Here is a 19,107-nt window from a genome sequence, read left to right as displayed (position 1 = left end):
CCTTTGTTGGCTTCTCCGCGGCTCCTTCGTTTCTCCCTCCCGGGGAGGTGCCGGGAGTGGTGCGGGCGGGCGGAGGCGCCCGTGTGTCAATGTGTCCGTCCTTCACTCCTCCATTGTCTCCCGCCGTCGCCGCTGCCGTCGCGCTCGCTCGCCCTCCCCGCCCCGGACCGCGCAACCACCCGACAGGTGCGGCCGGGATGGGGAGAGCGCCGGGCGGGAGCCGTGCCGGAGCCCCGCCGGAGCCCCGCGGCCGCGCTGCCCAGCCGACGGCGGCTGCTGTGGGGCAGCTCCGGCCGGGCGGGCCGGCGGGCGCGGCGGCCATGGCGGGGCAGGGCAGGGCAGGGCGGGCGGCGGCGTCACAGCCCCGGTGTGGGTGCTGGAGCCCGGGTTCGGAAATGCCGCCGTTCGCGGGTTTGCGGGGCACCGGCGGCGCCCGGTCCGCTGCGGGAGGGCGGCGGTGCAGGCTCTTGTGCACGCCGGCCCTTCCTTCCGTGCTCCTGCTTTCCTGCCTTTTTATGGCATCGGCTGGTTGGGTGGTTGGGCTTTCTGTTGTTTTATTTTTTCCAGGCAGGAAGAGCGTTTTGTTCGGCTAAAGCGGCCGAACGGAGCCGTGGTCGTGCCACGGCATCGTGTCTCCAGGAGGAAGCGGGCGCTGATGGATCGGGAGGGGAAGGAACGCGTTCAGGGTGCTCAGAGCAGTGCCTTTTGTTGGCGCCTTTCTAAAATTAAACTGTTGGTGGAAAAATAATCTTTGTTACAGATCCAACTTTCCACTATTCCAGCGGAAGCTCGGTAGGCGCAGGGACGATCCTGCCGATTCCTTCCAAGGGACAGAGACTGAGGTTTAACATCTTTGATTTTTGCCTGTGTTTATACCAGAGAAAAGAGCAAGACCTTGGTTGACTTTTAGCCTCTTTTGCCTTACTCTTAAATGTATATTATTTTTGTATCCTTCTTTTTAAGGAACCCATTTTTTCCCTGTAACTAATTTTTGAAGGCATAGCTTTATCAGCAAGCTGAATTTTTCCATTCCTTAGTACTTACAGATCTCATATTTAAATATTTAAATAGATTTTGGAATTTCTCTTTCTAATACTGATCTTGTTCTCTATTTTGATACCTGTTAATGACTTGTTGACTGACTTGCAGAAATGGTGAAGTCTCTCTCATAGACGAGCATGCTCTCTGAATATAGTGTATCTTTGTAACTATTCGGGTAAAAAAACCCAAAATGTGATACAGTTTTATTTTAAGTAAACAGCCAAATTGTGTACATTGCCATGATTTTAAAAATCATGGAAATACAGGAGTGTACCACCATCTAGTTTTACTTGTAAGTAATGTAAGTTTATTTACTAGTGTAAACAAAAGAGACTGGTTTGGACTTCAGATTATAACAGATTCCCATGACTTTTTTTTGTGGGAAACCAAAAATGTCTTAAAGGAAATGCTGTTGAAGCACAAGTGCTTTTAGTATTCTGATGCAGAAAACGATCCCCATGTAGTGCTAACAGAAGTATGTCACTGGCTCAACCATCAGGGCTGAAATTAGGATTTAAGTGGTCTTTTGTTGGCTCACTGCAGGGTGTGAATTTTACCTGCTGTGAACAAATTTTGTGGTACTACAGTGCCCCAATAATCTCTGTGGCACTATTAAATAACAGCATTCATACTTTCTTTTGCATTAAAAAAAAAAACAAACCTCACAGAAACTGTCATTCAGCACAGAAAAGTGTGCATATGACTTTCCTTTTATTTAGTATGAGAATCTCATTATTGCCATCGTGCCCTTGTTCACGGAGTGAACAGACAGTTTTTCCTTGGCAGCCTCACTGGATCTCACTTGGTGACTAAGGCTACAGGAGTGTTCCATCTGCAAGGGTAATAAAATACTTTCAGTGCTAGTTAAAACATGTTTCTCACTATTACCTGGCTTCTGTGTGACCTTCAATCCTGTAATATGCCAATATTTCATAACCTTCAGATTATCCTTGTGAGAGTGTGAGGAAGTGGCATTGCCTCCATTTTATGAACATAATTTGAAGCATGGAGGCAACAAGTGATTTTTTTAAGGCAGTGTAGGGAGTCATTGTCTCAGCAGAGAACTGGAACATGAAAATGTAGGTTCTGTGCCTTTGTGTCTTTCCCTTTAATGCATTTTCTTTTATCTGCTGTATCTGTTTGTTTCACATATTTAAGATGTATGCATTACTGCTTGGCAATTAATGATTTATATTTTGGTTATTACAGGGGGAGAAGGAAATGTTAACCTCACTGTGATTCAGAATGTTTTCTTGATTTTAAATTATATGTTTACAGATTAAAAATTCCTTATTTCCTCATCAGGTGATACATGTGCTACTTGTGATTTGTGAAGCAGGAACCAATGGTGACATTTTCCCCCAGCAGTTTGCTAGTTTTACTGCATGGAGGTGTGCTCATGGGGATTTGTGATAGCTGCTGTTACCAATGTGTAGGTGATCCTAAGGGCCCGTGTGCAATTGTCAGGGGTAAGATTCATGCAAGAAGATAGCAAGGATTTGTTTAATTAAGTAACATTCATTTTGGGAGAATCACAGAGCAATAACCTTTCTTTTGGGACAGTTTGGGGAGAAGAGACTGCCCTATGACTTGGAGAGTGTGCCATGAAACTCTCAGTCATTGGACATGGAAGAGAGGGAGAGGGAATGCTGAACTGGTTTCTGTTTTCTCTCAAATGACCTACCTTCACTTCTGTCTTGGAGGGTTGCCTGAATTCTGGGTGTGTACTCTGCAGGAGTCAAAGATCCCATAGTGGCTTTCAGTGCCTGGGCTTGGCAGGGTCAGAAACCTGTTTGACCTACTCCATTTTGTCTGAGGGAAAATGGAATAATAGGTCAAACAAGTAGGCATAGTTCTATGACTTATTTCCTAGCTCCCATCTCAGTGCTAGGGATTTCCTCAGCAAGAAGTGGTGTCTTTGTGTTTACATTTGACAGTCTAAAGCAGGCTCGTAGGCTTTTTAAATTTAGATAAATTGTGTGTATGCAGCATCCCATGATTACAACTTTCATGACTGCTTGAAAGAGGACCACTTCTTTCCTGTTTTTGAACCTGCTGCTTCATGGTTTTATTCAATCTCCAGCCCCCAGTTCCTGTTTTGGAAGCTGATGAGGAATTGGTTCCTGTTCAGCCTTGACATGCAATCAGGCCTTGACAGACTTGTGGTGCCCCCTGCCATTGTCTTTTCACTGAGCTGAAGTGTTAGGTGTATGTAAAATCCATTACATATTGTTGCCAAGTGTATTTTTGTAAACTAGCTCTGTCTTCCTGCGTGCCCTGGGCAATAGGAAATCTTCAAGTGGAGTTGAGCCTTGCAGACAGACCCCCACTGGGTTTTGGTCCTGCTGTCTCCAATCCTTATAATTATATCCTGGCCAAAGTTAAGAGGATCTAATAGGATTATTCACTTAGATCAATTCAAGTTCATGCAAGTTCAAGGGGTTTTTATTGCTGGAAACATCCTGTTTTTCCCTCTCAGATCTCACAAATAGTAATCTGTGGATAAGTTACTTCCATGCCCCCCTCAGCCCAGTTGATTGGCATTGTATAACTCTTAGCCTTCTTTAAGTGCTTTTATTATATTGTAAGGGATGTTTTTTCAACTTTCATCTGTTTCTGGATCTCGGGGCAGCACTCGTCTTTGTTATGATCTGTCAACGTTGCTAAGGCCTGTTTTATACCAGAGGGTGGATTATAAAAACATGGAAAAATAACTGAAACTGGCGAGCACTGATACATGTGTTTGAGCACAACTGGTGTATCCACAGTAGCTACACACAAGGTATTCCTGTAGCTAAAATGGTAATCTGAGACCTTCATAGAGATCTCCACCTGCTACCAATTCCTTGTGAGACCTTGTACAAAGTTAGGCTTTCTCTACAATTTGAATTTCAGAAACAAATCCCAGGACTTGACTCTAGCTGTATCCAAAGTCTGGCAAGATGAGCCTTATGCTTCTTTCATCTTCTCTTGGATCCTGACTTGAAGGATTCTTACATATATGGGACAGAAGGACACCAAAGTGTTTTCCAAAACATTATCTGATGTTGACTATAAGATGAGCACAGTTGAGGTGAGCAGTGTTCTCTGGCAGGAAATACAGGTCAGAAGAGTGTGAAAATACCTGTTTGGGGCTTGAACGTCTCTATAATTGTAAGGCACTCCTGTCTGGGCTTAGTAGTCCAATTTAACTTAAGTGTTGGTTTCCTCCAAGACTTGACCTGATTGAGCAGAACCAGCTTTGGTGGTTTTGCACCTAAAATATATCCAGAATAGCAGTTACCTATAGAATTTCCTTCTAAGAAAACTGTTCACACATTTATACATATTGTTTATTGTTCACATATATATACATATTTGTATGTGTTGCAAAGTGCATTTTTAAGCATATGCTTTTATTTTTGTGTGTCTTTAACTGCTAATCATGCCAGGGCAACCAGACTCTTCCCACAGGGAATGATGATTAACAGAGCAAAGAAGAAATTTCAAGGTGCTCAGGTATTGTGATGATGATTACGGGCAATGTAAGTGCCTTAGATGAATGTGCATTTGTACAACCTGGTTACAGCCTTCCTTTGAAAAAGTCAGCATTGCTTTCATAACAAAATCAGATCTCTTTATTCTGTTATCTCTTTACTCTGTATCTTTTTATTTTGTTATATACCTAGCATAGGAAAAAAATAAATTGCTCTTTTTCAGGTTGAGTTCACATTCTCTTAATTGTTTGTTCTAGGTGATTCTAGTATGAGTGGCTTGCTCAGACAATACATGCTTTGTGCTTTTCATGTGTAGCTCTAAGTCACTGTGGTTTTATTGAATTAAATCTAAGCTTTAAACAAATTGTTTCATACTATGAATTCCATGTAGTTAGGCATTTGCATTTTTTTGGAAGAGATGGCATGCAAGCAGCTTTTTGCTGTAAAGACTGAGATGTGTTTCGTGACAATGGGGCAATATGTGTCAGAGTATGCCTGAGCACCTTTGCAAGACTAAATTCTTTCCCTCTTAAGCTTTGCAGGTGGTAGCAATAACCCAGTAATGCATTAGCACAGCTTCTGTAAGAGTTGGTTCGCAATTGCTTTTCAGATGGCTGTTCCTAAAATAAATTCAAAATTTCAGAGATACAAAGCAAATAAAATTACATAAAAGTGCAAGGGAAATATATCTCTGTGTAGGAGGAGATTGAAAAATTACAGCACATAGAGAATTTGTACTGGTTTTAGGGATTCATGAGTGCAGTACTGGGAAAAACAGAGTTAGCAGTATTTAGTCAGTGACGATCAGCCTTTCTTTGGTGAAGAATGATGGAGTCACTTGGGTTAAACATTTAATTAGCTCTAATTAGTGAGTAAGTTTTTAACCTCCAGACAGGATTATTTAAACTCTGCTTACACTCATGTTCAGATATACGTACCTCTTTGTAGGCTTAAGGTTATTGTTTAGGACAGAGGAATTAGATCATGCATTGAATGGATGTGTGCTGTTAAATTCAGGTTGCTTTAAGAGGCATCATCTTTTATTCCTCATTTTCTGTTCTCGTTCCTCCCGTGCAAATTCAAGAAATCCTACATCTGTGTTCCTTATAAGGCAGTAGGCTGTCACCCACATCTGTCTCTCTGCTTGAGCTTACAGGTGAAATAATTCCATTTTTATATTTTATGAGCAGTAAATCACCTGTGGACTGCTATGGTTGCCCATTAAACTTTAGATTTGATTTCTGAAATGGTTTATTTTTCTGAGTGATCCACAGTTGATTAAAAATTACTCTTCTCCTCAACTGCAGCAGTACTTACATATTAAAGTAGTAACTGTCTGCTGAAAGATAAATAAAATACTCAAGGATCACTCGAAGGTAATGCTGGTGTGTGAGAGGAAAATTGACAAATGGAAAAAATCTATTTTTTCTCCCTAGAGAAAAGTCTGTGGAGTGCAATAATCTTCTACCATGCCTGACAACCGTTTTGAACTTACTGTACCATAGTTCTTAAATGTAGCTGCAGATGTTTTGAGAGACTGCACAAGTCAAAATAAAAAGCCAAGCAGAGTCCACGACCCACGTGCAGTGGTGTGGTGGCCATTTTACTGCACTGAAGTGCTCTTTCCCATTCTTGCATGCTGTACAGCTGAGAGCAGAATGAAACACTTGAGTTTTAGGGTTCAACAGCTTTGGTCTTCTGTGAAGTGTGGTTGTATAGTGCAAACACAATACAGGGAGCTCATACTTCTGTAACAATTTGCTGGTAAAACTTCCAAATTGGATCACTCTCTGTGATAGTGATGGTTAAGTCCAAATGTGGCAGCTTATGTAGATCAGATTGTAGGACTGGTCTCACTCCATCTTTAGATACATTTTTGTTGGCTAAGCTGGTTTTAATAAAGAAAAACTTCTTCCTCACATATAAAACACATGTATAAAACAAATAATCACTGTTTTGGTTTTTAAATTACAGCAAGTCAGGAAAATACTTCCAGGAAGTAAGCCAGTAGTAATTCCTACTTTTTGTGTGCAAGCTTTTATTTGCTATGTGTTGAAGAGTTTTTGAAATTAGAAATGAGGTTTTTTCCTACTACGGAAATCATAGAATGAATTTTAAAATTCACTGGGTTCTTCATAGATAAGTATGTTTTGTCATTCTGTATAAGGATTTGCTCTGCAAAATCTGAGCTATTCTTAGGTTGCATGGAGAAGTTTTGTATAGAGATCACTTACAGTTTTTGCAGGCTCATAGTGGCAGACAAAGATTACTGCTTTTATTCAGCCTGTAAGACGATGGATTACCTCTAGTAAGAATTAGGACTGTGGACAGACAGATCAGGAAAAGGAAATGCTAGACACAGTCTGGGACACAGGTTGGCCAGGGACATTGGAAAGGAAGCATCCTCTGTGATGTCTTGAATCTCAGTGAGTTACACCTTTCTACAATTCCTTCAGTTACTGCAGGCAGAACAATTAAATATGACTTTGGGGTTGTACTTGCTTGTAATAACTACTCTTTCATATGTTTTCCTTAGATGTGTTTTCATGCAGAAAAGAAGTCTAAGCAGTTCAGTGGTTTGTAATTTGCAAGCTAAAGTGATCCTTTCATTTTAGGTTTTGTTTCCATAAAAAAAATCCTCTAGTTCCCTAGAAATGTTTTTTAGAGGAAAGATACATTCAGTGCATTCGAGTTATACATTAGTAATTTTCTTCTGATAAGACACGGGTGAAATCTTGGGAAGATATTACTGAGCATTGGCTATAAGGTTTGTAATTTATTTTCACTACCATTTCATGCCTTGAGCAACAGAAAATTACAAAAACAAAGTATGTTGCTTCTTTTAAATGCTTGAGGAGAAGTCAGCCCTTTAGAAGAGGGATTGGTGAGTTTCTTTTCAATTTACAACCTTCTTCGTATGCACCAGTATTGATGTGAGTTTGGTTTGAGTCTGGTTACTGGTTTTTTCTGTCTCTGCACCTTTCTGAAGCCTGTGTTAAGTCTTTTTAGTCTTAGGTCTGCTTTGGCTATTTTCTTAATGTGTGGTTTCTTCTTAATGTGACTGACCTGAGGATCCCAAAACCATCAGCCAGTGCTATGACAATCCAGTGTTGCGCTGTTGAATACCATATTCTGCCAAGATCTTGGCATTTTGTATGAAATGAGGCCCCAGTCAGTGTGCCCCCTGGGCCACATGAATCCTGGGCTGTGCCCTTCAAATTTATCATCCTCCCCATCGGTCTCAGCTGCCTTCCCAGCATGAGGCAACACCTACTTCTATGCTCAAGCACATGCATCAGGTCTTTTGCCAGGTTTTGACTTTGGCTATCTTGTTGTGTGGGGCCTTGTTAAAAGGCTTCTTGAATCAGAAGAAGGAAAGGATGCACATAATTCTCTAGAAGAGCCAAGGGAAGGGCTTTACTTTGTTATTTTATTCCTGTTGAATTGTTTATTGGTGTATGCTGAAAAGTGCATTTTTCCCAGTGTACTCTGCCATCACTATGTCAATTTGCATTGCTGTTGTGCCTGTGAGATTCTTCATGATGACAGTGGACTGGTTGGCTGGTGAGTCACACTGCTAAATTGTCAAGGCATCAGACTCTCAGGTCTCTCCTGTGAGGAACTTCATTCTTGAACTTTCATCTGTGAGCGGTTCTTCCCAGCTCACTGAAGCCAAATGTGCCAAGCCAAAGCATTTCATGGGTAGTCTGTTGGATGCTAGGATTGTTTTAGTATCTTAGTGCCCTCCCTAAGCTGTACTTTCTTGAGGTATAGGAAGGCCTCATTCTTTCCCCATTTTCCTTTGTCCTGTCAATTTAAATAAATTGTTGACCTTTTTAGTAGGTATCATCACTGCAAAACCAGTGTTATGGTATGAGGAGACAACATGAAGTCTTTTGAAGCTGAGGGAGAGCAGGGTCTTGAGGATAGGGACAAGAACTGTATGCCATGTTCCTCATTTATTGTTTTCTACATACTTGTTACTTTTTTTTTTTGTAATCCCAAGATAAGTTACTTAATTTATGTTAAAAACTAGGCTACTAAATTACTGAGTAAAGTACCTTAATTCATGTTCATAACACTTGGTTAGTAAAGGTCCATATCGACATATTTTTATCTGAAGTATCAACTTTATTTTTGAAGCATTGTCAAGAATAGCAAAAAAATACCAGTTATTGCAAAGCATCCAATTGAGAGTGATGTTGAATATATGCTCTCTTCTGTTTTAGAATTTAAAAAAAAATAAATTCTATTGTCACTTCTACCTTTGCATTTTTATCCTCCCTTAGCAAAGAACATACGCTACCTTTCCTAGTTATTCAGCTCTACAGAGTGTATCAAACTGTGCAGAGCAACGTTTGAGGTGGGATACAAATGTGTTGGTTTGCATGGCCTTCAGCAGTCGGTTCACTGGCTTGGAGAGTTTGACTGCATCCAGTGACTGAGCAGCTCTGCATTCTAGGATTTAGCTAGGTTAACTGCCATCTCTTTCTGAGGCCTCAGAGGGACCAGCCAAGCCTTTCATTGTGGTTTCTCAGTCCAGCAAAAAAAAAATCCTCTAGCTGTCTCATTAGTAAACCTTTTAAATTATTCATAGTTTGCATCTTCGTAGGAAGTGAGTTGTAGAAAGCTAATGTAGCTTTTACTGGTGTTTTTGCTGTCTTGTACAAATGTATGTATGCATACACCTACAGATAAACGTTCCATGGAGCCCCTATTAGGTTATCTGCAGAAGTAGGTTGCTGATATTGGTCTGTCTAGTGGTGTTGTAAACAAGAAAATCAATTTCCCTATTAATAGTGTCAAATATCATTGTGCTGAGCTGATGTTGACATAGGCCAAACAACCACAAAGTGGATGCATGCTTTGTCTGAAGGAAGCAAGGCTGTCTAGCATAGTGATGCTTTATGCCCTTTAAAAAAGATACTAAACATATTTTGGTTAGAAATCCATAACTCCTGAAGTAATGCTTGGCTTCAGAAACTGGGTTGGGAGTGGGTGGATGGCTGTGGTCTGATACTGAGGCTATGCTCTCAACTTATTTGTGGTACACTGGATTTTGAAACTTCTCAGCCAACAATGAAAGTTCTGTGAATTTTTTCAGAAATAGGTCTACTGAATTAACTACATAACTGAATAGTATACAAATAGTAATTGCTTTCTTGTTAATTTTGGGTGGGTAACTAAATTCCTAACTCTGTCTGAGATGTTTGGAGGTATCACTGAGCTGTAGACTTTCACACAGATGGCCAATCTGCAGGTGCGAAGTTTGATCTGATTCAGTTATCTAAAAAGTGCCATAAATCTGAAGCTGTGAAGCTGTTCACCCATCTCACTCTGAGATGGGCAAGGAGAATATTTTAGATAAGCTATTTTCTGGCAGTGTTTGTTTCTCCTTATGGTGAAAATAGGCAAGAATTGCGGGGTCAGACCAGGTGTCATAATTCACTTTTAAAGGCAAGTCAAATGCACCCCATATTTGTGTTCTGACAGTTGGCTGTTTACTCAAGAAAAGTCGATTGGGGTTTTGGCTTTATCTGATTGCCTTCTAGAGTGGTCAACAGTGAAACAGGGAGTGGTCCTCACAACCAGTAGCATCAATTAGATTGCTGGGTTTGGCATTCAGCTGAGCTGACTGACAGCTCTCTGTGCTTCCATTACCAGTGTGTGGGCACAAAGCACTGCAGTGGATTTAGCACTGCCTGCTGCCTCTGTGGTGGTGTGGGGCAAAATATTATATACCTGCTCTGATCTACATCTGGGTGAAACAGATGTCTCAGTAACTTCTACTAACTTCTTGTAATGTAATTAAGCTGTTAGGAGATGACGCTAATGCTGGAAAACAGATACAAATTAGTGACACAACAGGCTAGTTGCTCTATTTTTTTCCTAATTCAAGTGATTTGTATTGTTGATTTATTTGCCTTGCTTTTGTGGCAGTGTTTCTTAGTTCTGCTGTTTTGGCCACCTGTATATATAAATGTGTTTTTGAGAACTGAATTTTCATCTGATTGCAATTATGGTCAAAATTGCATATAATTACCACTTTTTGAGAAGCAAAACTTAAGAAGCATTCATAATAGCCATTGCTTGCAGTGTTGTGTTTATAGATAGACTGTGAATTCTTTGGGTTCAGTTTGATGTATTTCAGAGTCTCCTGAATATAGATTACCATCAAAGACACATATTCTTGGTTTTATGTATTATATATTTTTAGATAAATCTTGTGTTTAATGTCGTTTATGTTTAAATACAGGATGGAAGAAGATCAAGAAAAGCAAAGTTAAATTGTCAAAATTGAGAGAAGATGCAATGTTTTGAGAATTTTCAGGACTGTGTCTGTGTATGATATTCCAAAATAAGGGAAACTTTGCCATACGTGATTGCTTGGGTTTGCCATACGTGATTTGAGCTTTGGGTTTCCAAACCAAAACTGATCTTCCATTTCTGGTATGTCAATAGTGTCAGAGTCCAATACTCTATGATCAGCCTCTTTTGCGTATTCCACATGTGGAGGGTATGATGTTTAATTTCCCCACCTGAAGATAGTTGAGATTGTGGGATTTCTGATTTAGTGGAGTAACACAAATTATACTGAGAATGTCATTTACGAATGTAAATTACACATAACAAAGTAAAACAGCTGCAATCACACAATTCAATCACAATACCAGTGTGATTCACATTATCAATCTTGACAACATTCTCTCTGGGCACCCCAGTTTTGGGAAGAAATATGTGGCTTGAATCGCAATATGTGTCAAAGATTTTTGCTCTCTGAAGAAAACTGGTTTGAATGTTTTCCCTCCTCTTACAAAAAGCAAGTCACACAATTCAATCACAATACCAATGTGATTCACATTACCAGTCTTGACAATATTCTCTCTGGGCACCCCAGTTTTTGGGAAGAAATATGTGGCTTGAATCACAATATGTGTCAAAGATTTTTGCTCTCTGAAGAAAACTGGTTTGAATGTTTTCCCTCCTCTTACAAAAAGCAACTAAAGTCGTCCTGCAAAATTAGTAGTACAACAAGCTGACCCAGGATAGTCCTCTTGGGATTTCTGTTTACTTCTCCTCCTAACCTGACCTTACTCAGGTGCCACCCAGCTCTCAGTGCTGTCCTAATACTCTCGGGTGGGGTGTGCTGTCATGAGTGAGTAATGTCTTGTGTGTTTGTGGATTTAAGAGACAGCCTTCTCATACCAAAGCTTGGCTTACTGGGAGAATTTGCCTTGGGTCTGTAGTCTCATCTCTGGAAGTGGCCCGTCGTGTTGGTAGGTGAGAAAAGGAAAAGAGAACAAAACAAAAAAAAAACCCAACTCACAAAACCCAAACCCAATATAGATAGAAGGGAATGCTACATTTCTCTTTCATGTCCTGTCAAACTCACAGCAATTTTCAAGCTTAGAAGGTTGTATCATTGTGTTTAATAGACCTTGATAGACTCTTCTTCCATGAATTAATCTGGGAGCTTTCAGGTTTCTACACAGAGGTGAAGAAATGCCATTCTGAAGTAAGGCTGGGAGTGCCACTGTGGGAGCTGCCAAGCAGTGGGTAGGATAGCAAGTGTCTGCTCCATCTGTAATAGCTGTTTTTCTGACTCACCTAGCATAACAGTTGATTGTATAGGCACCCCATGGGTGGCCTTTATTTCTTTTTTTCCCCCCAACATGTAACTTGGATGTGAATTGGTGTGTATTGCCTTGGGATTATCTTAGCTTGATCTGAGAGGAGTTGTACCCACTATTGCCTAGAAAGTAACTGTTTGCAGGTTGAAACTGTCCAAGCATTGATTGCTTCTATTCCCCACTCCGGGAATTTATTTACCAAAACTAGTGTGTTCTGTCAAAATGTTCACCTGCTCTGAGGAGGAAGAAGCAGCCTCAGGGAATATGGGACTGTCACTGCAGAGTGACACAAGTCATTTACAGATTGCTATTTTCGTCCAAGGGAATACTGCTAACAGCATAATCAGTGTTAGCTGGTATGTTTGAAATACTAGACATGGTGAAAAGTGGTGTATGTTTTCACTGCTGGCCCTTTGTGCCAGAAAGATCAGAATTCGGATATCTGGCAGCTGATTCACTTTCCCTCAGGTAAAAAAAAACCCAAAAAACCCCATGCATTATCTTGGTGAACTCTTGGCACATGCTTTGAAGAAATAATTAGGGAGTTCTGAATTGAAACTTGCTTTAATCCTTGAAGCAGTTGTTCTATTAAAATCAAGGCCTTCACCAATTGCAGGTGTGTAGGAGGTGCTGGCTATTAATACATCCCTCCTCCCATTACTGTATTTAGTTCATGAAATAATGAACTGCTAGCATCTGGGAAGCTTTGCTTGCTGGAGAATGCACAGATTGTATTTATTTGTATTTTTAATCTTAGCCCCTTAGTTTATCAGTTTTCAGGTGTCGTAGTGCTGTGTCCTGGAGGCACTAGTGAGGTAGCAAGAAGAATGGAGGAGGCACATCTTCTGATTTTGTTGTTGATATTGAAATTGTATGAGTGGGGTCAACATTGTAAAAACTTCCAGTGACTGATACATTAAAAAAACAGAAGCAGGATGGACTTGAACAGAAGAGTGATGTTCTATATGAGAAAGGTGATCTTCCTGCCTTCATTGCAGAACTGTTGTAATGTTTTCTTGTGTCTTAACAAGCTTTGTTTCTGGGAATGAAGCCTCTCTGATACTTTTTTAAAACACGTTTTCTTCCAAATACCTGTATTTATTGGTTTATTAGAGGACTGGTTCAAGGGAACCCTATAAAGTAACTCCATTAATGATTTCTTGCAAATGTACTATGAACAGTGGCTACTGTAGTTCTCCCCCAAACAGTAATGAAGAATTGAACTAAATTGCTCTAGTACCTTTACAGTCATGTTTTTGCAGAATTTCAGGTACACCATTTTCCTGTAACAAAATCATCTCTATGGCAATTGCTAAGACAGTTGTATTTTTCAGGGTGATCAGGACATGTAATGTCTCCAAATTTGAGAGCCCTGTTTTAACATTTACACAATCCATTGAAAGTGGTGTCTTGTGTGAGGAAAAAACTTCGTTAGCTTTGGAAGAGTTCTGTCTTTCTTCCACTTGTTTTATCAGTTCACTTGACCCTGATCTCTGCCTGGTGCTGTTTATCCCCTTCTTTTTCTGAGAGGTTTTCCTATTGGCAAGGTATGCAAGCTTGGAGTTGGCATTTTACCTTCAAATGAATGTTAATTGGATATGAATTGATTTGTAGCAATACACCATCTCCATTATCACAGCCTATTCCAGTTAAGAGTATAGCGCCTAAGAGAGCTCTCAACAGTGAGAAAAGCTCCTGCTAATACCTTTTTCTTAAAGAATTACATCTAATTCCTCCTCTTTAGTTGCTGGAAGAAATCTTGTTACTGAACGTCAACATTTTTTGTGTGTCAACCTGAGTGTGTGATTTAATTTTCTTAACTTGTATTTCTGCCTGCCAATTATTAGGAATTTTTTACTCTTTTCTTTTTTTCTTTTCTTTCACTGACTATGCCATGACTCATGCATTTTTATATGATTCCTGATGACACGACAAAGAAGTCCATTGTCTCAGTGCTCAGTTTACAGTTCTCTTGACACTGTGAAGTGCATTTGAAAGTGCTTCAGTGGTGTTACTCATCTGAGCCACATCTGTAGAAATTCCTGGTTAGTGACCTAAGAAATACCTGCTGTCCTGAAATAAGTGCAGTGAGATGGCTCTCTGGTGCAGTTTGTGGTTGTACATTTATTGGTGGCAGTGGGAACTGGGGTTTTTCTGACTGTTTTTCAAGAAACATCTTCCTGTGCATCCCAGTTTAGCTGTTAGGTGTTGTGGTACAGACTTCAGTGAGTCTGTCTTCTCATTTTTTCCTGGGTTTATCATGTTCTTAAGTGCCATCTGCGTGTCTACCAAGTCCATCTACATATGTTTTAAATAATTCCAGTGTCAGTGACTCTACCACTTCCCTGGGCAGCCTATTCCAGTGCTTATGTGGTACAGACTTCAGTGAGTCCGTCTTCTCATTTTTTCTGGATTTATCATGTTCTTAAGTGCCATCTGCGTGTCTACCAAGTCCATCTACATATGTTTTAAATAATTCCAGTGTCAGTGACTCTACCACTTCCCTGGGCAGCCTATTCCAGTGCTTTACAATGCTTTCAGTGAAGAGAATTTTCCTACTACCCAATTTAAACCTCTCCTGATGTAACGGGAGGCCATTTGCTTGTCTTGCTGCTCCTTACTTGGAAGGGACCAGCTCCACCTGGCTCTGGCCTCCATTCTGGAGGCTACAAAGAGCAGTGAGGTCTTCCCTTCCCCCTCCTTCTCCAGGATAACTCTTCACAACCTGCATGCCCTGTTTGTTCCTGGAGAACCTTGCATGAGCACAGATTTTTATTTATTATTTAATGTGTGGTAAGTTTCATTCTCTTCAAGTATTCATTTTGCTGCAGAACTAAATCAATTCCTTCTGTTTAATCTCCTTTTTTTCTCTCTCCCACTAAGCATGCTAATAAGGGGCCAATATATTTAGTGAAGTAGATACGCTTTTTACTGTGGACCAATACTGTTCTGTGATTAAAAAATAAACATTTTTTAAATATTTAAGTGCCCTGAGAGCTTCTGGAATGCTCTTTAGGGGAAGATAGGGCATGTGGTTCAGCAATATTCGTATTTCATGTAAACATTAAAACCCCATGTTGATTGTATTTACCCTGTAGATTCTTATGTTACGGTTTTGTCCCTGCATGTTGCTGCTGAGGCTATAAAATCAGGGAAGGGATTTTAATGTGGCAAGAGCCTGGCTCTGGCTTTATTGTTTCTAATAAACAGCACCTTTGGGTTAAAGGTTTCCTAAACATGGCAGCTGTGCTGGTGCCTCTGTGGCAAGTCTGCAAGATAAATCTGGTTGCTGGTGCTGCACTTCCTGGTGATTTGTGCCATGCTTGAATTTGCAGATCTCCAGCTTATTAGTCACTTCTTTAAAAAAATCCCAGTGTTTTAGGAACAAAAGGCACAGTGTCCTGGTGGAAAGCAAGAAACCTGATAAGGATTTGTTGAGAACCTGTGTCTGGATTGCATCTGCTCTGTCTTCTTGTCCCCTTACTTTGCTCTGTTCCTCTCTACTGGTAATGATTTATAAGTTTTCCACCTACATATTTTGTTAGCTCGTGATATGGCTGTCTGCTGCTTTTCAGAGAGCAGAGACAGCTGCTGGCTGCATGCTGACATGTTTCCTCTCTGGCAAAAGTGCAAGGGCAGCTTTTCCTCTATGCTGCTCAAGTTCAGTAATTGGCATTTAATGTAACTTCTTGGCTTGCTGCTGAAGGTGGTGGAAAACTCTCTTTACCCCAAGCCTGGAATTGTAACTGTGAGGGTTTGAAAACACCCAATAACATTGCTGGATAAAAAAGACCCAGTAAAGCTTTTTAATGTCCTGGATATTCTTTGGTGGGAAAGAAAAGATTGCCTTTGATATGTGGGTTGGGATGTTTCCTTCATAGCAACTCTGCCCTTCTATGCTTCTCTTTTATTTGCCTTTGTGAAGAGTGCCCCTGTCTTACGTGATATCTGAGCAAGGGAAGGAGATGGAAATAACTCCTGCCAAGCATCTGTTCCTGTGAAAGCTGGTGGTGCTGTGTTGGTGGTGTTCTGGCAGCTCTCTCCATCGCCCTGTCAGTCAAACGCTGTCGGTGCCAGTCCCCACAGCAGCAGCAGCAGCATCCTGTGGAGCTGGGCTGCTTGACCCCCCTCCCCAACCCTCCCAATCCAGTGGGCTGCCTGGAGGGTCACTGCCTGCCCTGGGGGCTGTATTTTGTGCCCTGCACACAAAGAGCCATAAAATCCTGGTAGTTTTTATTAAAATGTTGTTCTTTTTCTTATGCTGTCTGGCATTGATTCCCTTCTCTCTGTAACTAGGGCAGTGAAGTTTCACTGGTGTGAAGCAACTGTTCCCAGTTTCATCTGAGCATGCTAATGTTTGAAGAATCTCAAAGGATTCTGGTATTTTGGTCAAAGGAAGTGAAAAATGATGCTTAGAAAAATACTTTTGCTTTGAATAAAGGTTTTCAGTATTTTTTTTTCAATTTGAGCAAAATGTTTCCAAGAACAAATGGTAGAAACTTCAGCCTTACCAAGGCTTTAAATAATTCAGGAGTTAATCATCATAAGAATTTCCCTGTGGTGTGGATAAAAGACTACATTTTTCTAACTTATTAAGCGAGTTCATACTTGCTGAAGTGGTGAAAAACTTTTACTTTGTCTGTTGCAGGTTTTATAAATTAATTTTATTAATTAATGCTGGATTTATGAATTGAAACTGTTACAATTTTTATTACTTGTGTGAGGATTGCTTGATTAGAGTAACTGCTATATAATATGTGTCTGTATATCTACAGCTGTCATGTCCCTCAGTTTTATTTTAACTGTTTAGGGTCTTTAGCTTGAAAATGAGGAGCAACTGTAGGGAAAAGTTAGCTCCTGGACTTCAAGCAGTCTCAGGAGAATATGCCAACTCACCAGTTTATGAATTTTTAAAGTGTGAATCTGCTTTATACAAGCCTGTTAAACGAGAGTGGGAGTGGAATTTGGTAAACTTTAATGCATTTTTAAAATTTTTCTGATGAATTTTGTAGCTGCAAGTTAGTAATTAGCTTAGATTTTTTTTTTGTAGTTTGTATGGAAAATGAACCCATTGTGGAGCGTTGTGCCAGGTTCTGTACTGCTCTGACATCTGGTTGAGTGCTGGCCAGTGAATTGAGAGTAAAGCTTCTATTGTTGGGCCTCTCCCATCTCCTGCTGAAGAGTGGAGTCTGTGAAAGGAGTGAGATGTCATTTCCATATCTCTTGCTTGCTTTCCTGCTGACAATTAATGTGAATCCTGGAGAATGTTGGGCTGCAAGATACAAGTTTGGCTGGTGGTTTGGGTTTTCTTTCGGAGGCTATTCCCTTCTTACCCACATCTATCCTTAAGATCCTTGCTCCACTGAAACCATGATGACTTCTTTAGCTGCTGTTTCAAAATTGGCCAATGGCTTTGAGCCACCCAGGTGCTGTACCTTTCAAAATGGGGAATATATGTAATAGTTCAAGGTTTTCAGTGATTTCAAGGTTTTACAGCTGACACCTGGGAGGCAGGCTGTACTCTCTGATGGACCAAATGTGCTGGGCAAGTTTATGTGCTTCCACCTTGAATTTACAACCTTCAGCCACCACTTCTGTGCTGTTATTGGTTTCTTATTGATTAAAAAAAAAGTTTTTGCATTGCATTCACTTTTATAAATGTTAAACTATTATTCAGGCATCTGTTGTGGTAGCAACAGCACTTTAAAATCTAATTTTTAGGAGCTGATGCTATTCTTGATTGTTGTATAGATCACTGAGTTGGTTTTGCTCAGTCTCAAGATGCTGTTTCTTAATGAAGGATCCTGGGCCATTGCTTGAGGCAGTGCCTTATAAAGCCAGACCCTCACTCGAGCAGATTAAAGCACAGTACATTTAAAGCTAAATATAGAAGAAGGCATATCCTGTGTTCCTAGTAATTAACTATTCAAGAGTCTCTTCTGTTGCACTGAACCTCTAGTCATTAAATCTGCCACAAGTTGTGAGTCCTGCTTTAACTGTTTTTTGGTTTTTTTAAATCTTTTTCCCTGCTGTCTTAAAGGACATATTTTATGTTTGCAGGCAACAGTTTAAATCCATGGTCAAGCTTCAGGTGCATGCAAGTGTTTTTGCAGCTTAAAAATAATCATCCAAGGAAAGAAGTCCGTTGTTAGAAATTTAGTGTATGCATTTCTGTCTTTTATGTAAACTGTGCTAGTATGCTGGGTTGAAGGCTTTTGTGTGTTCCTTAAGGAAGTGGGCACTGTGACCCCAGCCTGACAGTGTGTTTGTGCTCTGGAAGAGCTGTGAGAAGTGGATTCTTACAGTTCTTACCTGCTGTATGGCTCACCTCTTGGGCTCCTCTTGCCATCTCTTGAGATGAACATTTTTAGAATAAGGTGTAAGGGGTCCAGGCAAAGCATGAAAACAAGTCATAAATACCTAGATGAATGTTATAGATCATTCCCTTTAGAAATAAATTAAGAAGATCAGAAAGACAAAACAGATAAGTTTGTCAAATCTAGCCAGTCACTGGCTAGAGGCTGGGCTGTTGCTTATCCCTGTAGACTGTTAGATTATCTGCCTAATTAACTTATAAAGCACCTCCTGTTCCTCTTAACACTGTGCTGTCTCATCAGGGGAAAGAGCCTTTTGAGCTCTGCTGTGAAGGCACTCTTTATAAAGCACCTCCTGTTCCTCTAGCACTGAACTGTCTCATCAGGGGAAAGAGCCTTTTGAGCTCTGCTGTGAAGGCACTCCTGGATCCTACAGCACTTTGAACGATCCCATGTTATCCTGGTTTGCCATGTTTAACTCTTTGCAGATGAGCAGAATGTTTTTCCAGAAGGCTGTTAAGTGTTGCAGTTGCTTTGAAATGTCCCTTGGTCTGTTAAAACTGCAGCTTTAAATCTCAGTGATTAGTGTGAATCTCAGTTGAGCTGCTTGTTTTGTATTCCTGTGATTTACAGGAAGCAAACCTT

At 40.5% G+C, this 19,107-nt stretch overlaps 1 protein-coding gene across 1 annotated transcript in view; it reads left to right on the top strand.

Annotated features, from left to right (window-relative positions):
• Position 1: 1 nt before the first annotated feature.
• BZW2 (basic leucine zipper and W2 domains 2) overlaps positions 2-19,107 on the top strand; it is a 55,429-nt gene continuing 36,323 nt past the window's right edge. The window contains exon 1 of the mRNA XM_039703482.1: positions 2-186. The gene's annotated coding sequence lies outside the window, so the exon portion shown is untranslated. The remainder of the gene's footprint in view (positions 187-19,107) is intronic.

This window comes from Passer montanus, unplaced genomic scaffold, assembly GCF_014805655.1.
Source record: "Passer montanus isolate IOZ18808 unplaced genomic scaffold, ASM1480565v1 scaffold10, whole genome shotgun sequence".
Taxonomy (NCBI): domain Eukaryota; kingdom Metazoa; phylum Chordata; class Aves; order Passeriformes; family Passeridae; genus Passer; species Passer montanus.
This window is presented reverse-complemented; position numbering and strand designations above follow the sequence as displayed.